Source organism: Pseudochaenichthys georgianus, chromosome 17 (assembly GCF_902827115.2).
Source record: "Pseudochaenichthys georgianus chromosome 17, fPseGeo1.2, whole genome shotgun sequence".
Classification (NCBI taxonomy): domain Eukaryota; kingdom Metazoa; phylum Chordata; class Actinopteri; order Perciformes; family Channichthyidae; genus Pseudochaenichthys; species Pseudochaenichthys georgianus.
In genome coordinates this window covers 30,413,181-30,419,764 of record NC_047519.1, presented here as the reverse complement: position 1 = coordinate 30,419,764, position 6,584 = coordinate 30,413,181, and positions in this window count along the sequence as shown.

Sequence of the window (6,584 nt, the reverse complement as noted above, 5' to 3'; positions counted from 1 at the left end):
TGGTAACCTTAATATTAACTATCATCTCTATAATTGTTTCTATAATAAACATTTAGACATTTAGACTAAACTCTGTACCGTAGGCTACGGCTATTATCGCGAAGCATGGATCATTTTGATTTGATTTGATTTTCATTTGGGTAAGATTTATAATGATATTCTGCAATCCCTTGCAGTTAAGCACAGTGTCATCCTTAGCAAAAGGCACTTGATTCGGCTGCTGAAAATGCACGGTTTGAAACGTAGTTGAGTAAAGTTAGAACGATATTGGCAGATTCGGATTTCACGAATCAATAACTCATGAACACAACGTTATTCAGACACAAATGACGTCTCCTAAGTACCGTGATAAGGTTGACAACGAACTACAATCACATGTTGATCAAAAAAATCTAATATGCGCCGTCCTCGCTCCGAGCTGGACACATTACATTGGTTTCTATCTGCAGCCGGAGAAGAAACGAGTGCTCAGGGACCGTCTGCAAAGTGCAACTCCGAAAAAAGAGAATATAATCATATTCAATCACTTCACTATTCTACAGTATATTACTACCAAACTCATTACACACATCAATAGTCTTCTGTTGCTCATACTACATCAGAGAGTTTGGAAGAATATGGTTTGGAATAATTTTGGTGAATATTTATACTGTATAATAGTTGTTATTGAAAATGATGCCATATTTATTGAAGATTTTACACTATAAATATTCACCAAAATTATTCAAAAGCGCATTCTTCCAAACTCTCTGCTGTAGTATGAGCAACATGAGACTATTGATGTGTGTAGTGAGTTTGGTATAAATATACTGTATAATAGTGAAGTGATTGAATATTATTGTATTCTCTTTTTTCGGAGTTGCACTTTGCAGACGGTCCCTGAGCACACATTTCTTTGTTCATGAGTTATTGATCCGTGAAATCTGAATCTGCTAAATATCGTTCCAACTTTACTCGACTTGTTGTCACTCAGTCATCAGTTTCTATAGACTATCTGGATTTAGTTATTGCGTAATAATTATTGTGTTCCCACGAATTACTAATGCGTGGGAACATAATAACTAATTCGGGGATGCATTATTAAAGGTGGTAAGTTTGAGAAACCGGCTCGAGATCGCTAGAAGGTGAAAATACACAACCGGAGAAAATCTGCCACTTCCTTATAGAGCCCCTCCTCCAACACACACGAACGCGCACATGACCAATGAGGGCACGAGATAAGTTTGTGCCCCGATGGAAGGCTGACAGGCAGGTAGGCCATTTAGCCGGGCCGGCTAAACGGATTGGTTGTACTTTTTACAGTATTACGGCTTCTACAGATGACATGTTGTTATGGGTTTTTGTCAAAGCACTTCAGATATTCATTGCTATCGGGATGTTAAGAGCATTCCATGGAATATAACAAAAAGTGTATCTCGAGCCGGTTTCTGAAACGTACCTACCCCACCTTTAACTCGTGGCCACGCATTATTAACTCGTGGCCACGCATTATTAATACGTGGCCACCTATTAATATTTTTTCTCACCAATGTCACCAGGGGGGCTCCGTAGTTTCTGACAAACAGTGGAGGAATATAACTAAGTAGGCCTGCAGTACGTGCAGTTTAGTTGGGTATTTACCAGGTATTTACATTAAATGCTACTTTATACCTCAATTTTAGTAGGCTACATATCAGTGGTAAAACACGTTTTTTTAATTCTCAACATTTATGACACTTTCAGTAAGCTACTATGCATATTTAGTTTATTACATTTTAAATCAACTAATTAATGATTTTTACCTAGCAATAACATTAAAGTAATGAATTCATGAATACATCACTCATTATTATCCCAGTAAACATATATATTTGTTTTGTTTTGTTATATGTTCTAGACATCATTTTAATGCTACAGCTGGTAAAGGTGGGTCCATTGCTGGTTATAATTCATAATAATTCATAAACCCTTCACCACGATTGTCTTAAAATAATAATTCACTAGCTTTTCCCAAAAACAGATAAAGAAAAACAAGTGAAGGCTGCTGCTGTGATATATGAAATCGATACAACCAGAGGGACTTTCGTCCCCCTGCTGCCATATCCCTGACAAGGCTGCAAACAGCCCCTGAAATCAAAACAAATCTTGGAAAGAGAAGGAGACACATCCAACATCCTGATGGGTCTGGAAAATAAGTTATTGAACACCACATGTCATTTAATAACTTATTTTCCAATTGAACTGAATTTTGTATTTGATTAGCTAGATTCTAGCTAATCAAATACAAACAGCTGTGTAATCAGTTCAGGAAGGACATTAACTTTGAGGCTGTGTGAGGATGACAGATAACTGAAATCAATTGATTGTTTACAATCAACAGCTTTGATCAGTGTGCATCCTTGTGAGTCTTTAATGAGCGACAAGACCAAGTGCAACACGCCATAAGCTCCTCAGTAAAACACACGTGCACCACAGAGTGTATATCTGTAATATATAAACTGTGCCGCATGTACACTAAGGTCTATGTTTAATCTACAATGTGTCCATTCTCTTACATGGGAGTTCATTAAGGAACATGTAGAATCACAAATGAATCCACGTCTGTCACTTTTATTCCTCTACGTCCCTCTCACTCAGACACTAAGACCTCCTGTCTTAATCTGACCTAAGCTTGTGAGACGCAGCAAAGCACAGAGGAATCAGGATCCTGTGAGGACATTCTCCTAATCCTCTTCTGCCCCTCCTTTGTAAACACTCTTCACTTTGTCCGGGTCGCTCATGCTCATGCTTTTTCCTGCATCTCTCTCTCTCTTTCTCTCTGTCACAATGTGCTTCAGACGGGAGGAAAACATAGAGAACAAGAGCTAGGAGTGTGGATTTCTTATGATCTCAAAGAGACTTGTGCCTCACGTGGCGAGTGAGGCCTCATGGTCGGAGCATGCCATGTGCTAGAGCGCTGAGGCAGTGGGAGATCAGACCTACGTCTGCTCTGCGGGGGATCAGGCGCTGCAGGGCCCTCATGTGGCTCCGGATACAGGGACTGGTCCGGGCCCTCCGGCAGGGTGGGAGATACCCAGTGAACTACAATGACCCGGCAGCAGAGGAACAGGAGATGGTTTGCCTTGAGGTATGGCCCTTACCCTGATGAGTATTTCCCTTTTTGATGAAAGCCTCATTATCATATACGCACCACTGATTGCTCATTTGGAGCTAATTTTCATGGAGCAAATGTATGCAGCTATCCAATCAAATTGAGCTTCTTTCCGCTCCTTTAGAACATATTATAGAAACAATTCGAATAAGGGATGTTGAGTTACTTATCAGTTCTTGTACTCATAAGAAGCCACAAGTAACAAAATAAGTCTTCCACATCTTTCCTACTGTAGTTGTTTGTTGTTGTTGTTGTTGGTGTTGTTGTTGTTGTTGTAACGATTAGTCAAAGCATCAAGAGCCCAAACTTCTATTTAGAGAAGCACTTCCTGTCTGAAAGAGGCTAAGAAGATTATAGGAAGATGGTGTTTCCTTAAATAGTATGTTACTAGTCATTGGAAATCTAAATAAAGTTGCAAAGTCAGTCTCACACACACACACACACACACACACACACACACACATACACACACACACACACACACAGACAGACGGAGAGATAGACAGATGTACAAACAGTATAAACATCGCAATGCTTTAGTAAGGGAGTTGTGAATAGATTAAGTTGTTTTTAGTAAACGTGTTAAAAACGTGATATTGCTTGGCAACCAAATCATGGTTTGTAAATGGATAAATTAAGAGTTTTAAATGCTCTCTGTAGTAAGTAACTAAAGGTTATTTATACACATTTTGAATCGACAAATACCACAGAGGAGAAGGGAGTGCAAGAGAGTGCTCACATACCTTATTGATAGCCAGTAGAGAATATATTGTAGCAAAAGAGATCCAATTGTAATTTCATGACCTTTATAATGTGATCCATTTGTTATTATACTTTACAAAGAACATAAATGATAACTGACATGTCCCGATGAATACCATTTCTCTTAATTTGAGAGTTTTTGTCAGAAGAGCAAACTGAGGTTTCCCTCCGCTTTGTGACTATGATGGTCTCATAAACTGATGCGCTTTTGAAGCAGAGAGCTGCATTGTCTGTGTGTAGAGAGTTATGATATGACTAAGTATTATTACTTTTGGCACAGCATCAATCCAGCCTGATAGCAATACTTATGAAACTGAAATCAGAGATCAGAGATGGCATTTTGGACATTACCTTTGCCACCATTAGAAATCATTTAGGTTAATTATTTGATTTATATAAATGTTCCTGCAAATTGAATTTCCTTTTGTAGGACCATAAATAAGTACATTTAGTATGAAATAGCATTACACCACAAAAGACTTCCTGCAACATTTGTGATGATGACTTTAAAGAAAAAGGTCAGACTGAATCACAACAACATAATGGGTGTGCAAAGCTACAATCATGTTTTTACCCTGTAAGGCTAACACATGTCTTTAAATAAGCCCAACAGAATTGTGTTTACCTGGACCTGAGGGTGGTCATTTGGACAATCAGCTAGCATGGAGACATATCGCTTAGAGTGAGGTTGATTATTTAATGTCAAAGTGAAAAACAAAAGAACAGATGACAGCGTAACTTGGTTACAAGGATACACACGCTGATTGCATTTAATTAAATTGATCCTGACATTTAATGTACCAAAGCAACTTGATGAAAGACATGGGGAAATACCTTATAAGAAGAAGAATGTTAGCAGGGAATACAAATTAAATGGAGACAAATGAAGTTTCCTATGTTCAGTAGCCAGCTTGTGAATGAAGGACTCATCTTCACATGCAATATGCTCGCAGATGCCATGCATGATCGCTTGAAGTGTCAAGTTGATAACCACACTTCCTCTCTATCTGCATGTGTAGCTCCAGTTACTGAGTCTACAGTTAAATCGTTTTTCCTATAGGCTTTCCAATTGTTTAAATCCCCTTTAAACATACCCTGAAAAGACTTCATTCATCATGTCCCCCTCCAGCTTCCTATGTACAGTATGACCTTGTGTGTTCAGATTTTGTCCTTGGGCCTTCAGAGGGAAAAGTCTGTGCGTTGTGCAGAATCTCACCCGCGTGTAGTGTAATTCGTTGCTTGCGTGTGTATGTATCAATCTATCATGGCTATTTGTGGGTCTGCATTGCATAACATGAACGCAGAGGAAGGTGTTAAATGAAGTGTTGTGGAGAAAGTCACATGATCGTTTCTCTAGAGGGGAATAAAGATGTGTGGATGCTCAGGGCATGCCCCAGTTCAGCACAGTAATGACTCTGGATAGGAAGGAAATCTCTTCCATTTTATGTTTTTGGACACGATAAACGAGCAGATGAATCCCTAAGCGTCAATTAGTTCAATTGGCAGTATCATAGAACTGTACCAGGTCTGTATGGATGCTGTGAGTTCTCCACCCAGTGTTGTATTACAGGGGGCTCACATTTTTGCAGCACTTCTTATTACAATTTGGGAGGGATGACGTTAATTTTCATGCAATCAAAGAGCATCTTAACTAACAATGTGGCCATCACCAAAGTGTTGGTGTAAATTAAGAAGATAATTAGATAAAATATGATATGCTTCACATTTGCAGAATAGGCAGAGTGCCATCTGGTGTTTGTACAAAGCAAATCAGGATGTGCATCAAAATGCAAAGCATAGAATAGATTGTATGTGTACAACATCCATTAACTTGGTTTGGCACCAAATATATAATAAATATCGACAGTAAAATGTACAAGTATGTAAAATGTTAGGGAACATATGAAAGAGAACATGTTGCCAACGTCTCCGTGCCTTTCATTTTTGTTCACATGACCATCAAGGCTGTATGAGTCAGCCTGTGCTTTACTATCATGTGCAGAGAGAATGTTGTGTGTGTGCTGCAGCTTCAGCCGCCTTCAGATGGCAGTGTTGTCTTCTACATCATTACTGGTTGTAGGCCTGCACTGTATTAAACAAGGCACAGAGCAGCCAGGCAATCATCTGTAAAAGAGTTAATTACAGAATGATCCAATGCGACACACTGTGTATAACCTGCATGGAAATGGGAATGTATGCTTTATTTTATACAGACAGACATAGTTGCAGCAATGCAACCAATGTAATGTGTACTAACTTGGAGCTAAATTGCAACTGCCATTCCTGACGTTAGAACAATAGATGTTGCAGATTTAGGATAAAACCATATATGTATGAAAAGACAGTGTGAATGTGTAAATGCATGTGTCTATGTGTGTGTATGTTGCATGACTGTGCATGCATTGACATAAGGTTGTGTGTGAGCGTGTATGGTTGTGACAAGATAAGGAAACAGCATTGCATTTGCTTGATTTAATTTCTAACTCATGTGCAATGCAAACACCTTTCCCCCTATCAGATCAATAATTTGAACTAAACCAAATGTAATCTAAAAGATTAAAAGCCATTGTTCTAAATAAATGAATATTTGATACTCTTTGTGGATGGATCAGTCAATAATGTGAAAGCACTTAACTGACAGTACAAATGTAAGACTAAACTTCACACATGATGTAACATTTGCTGCCAAAGT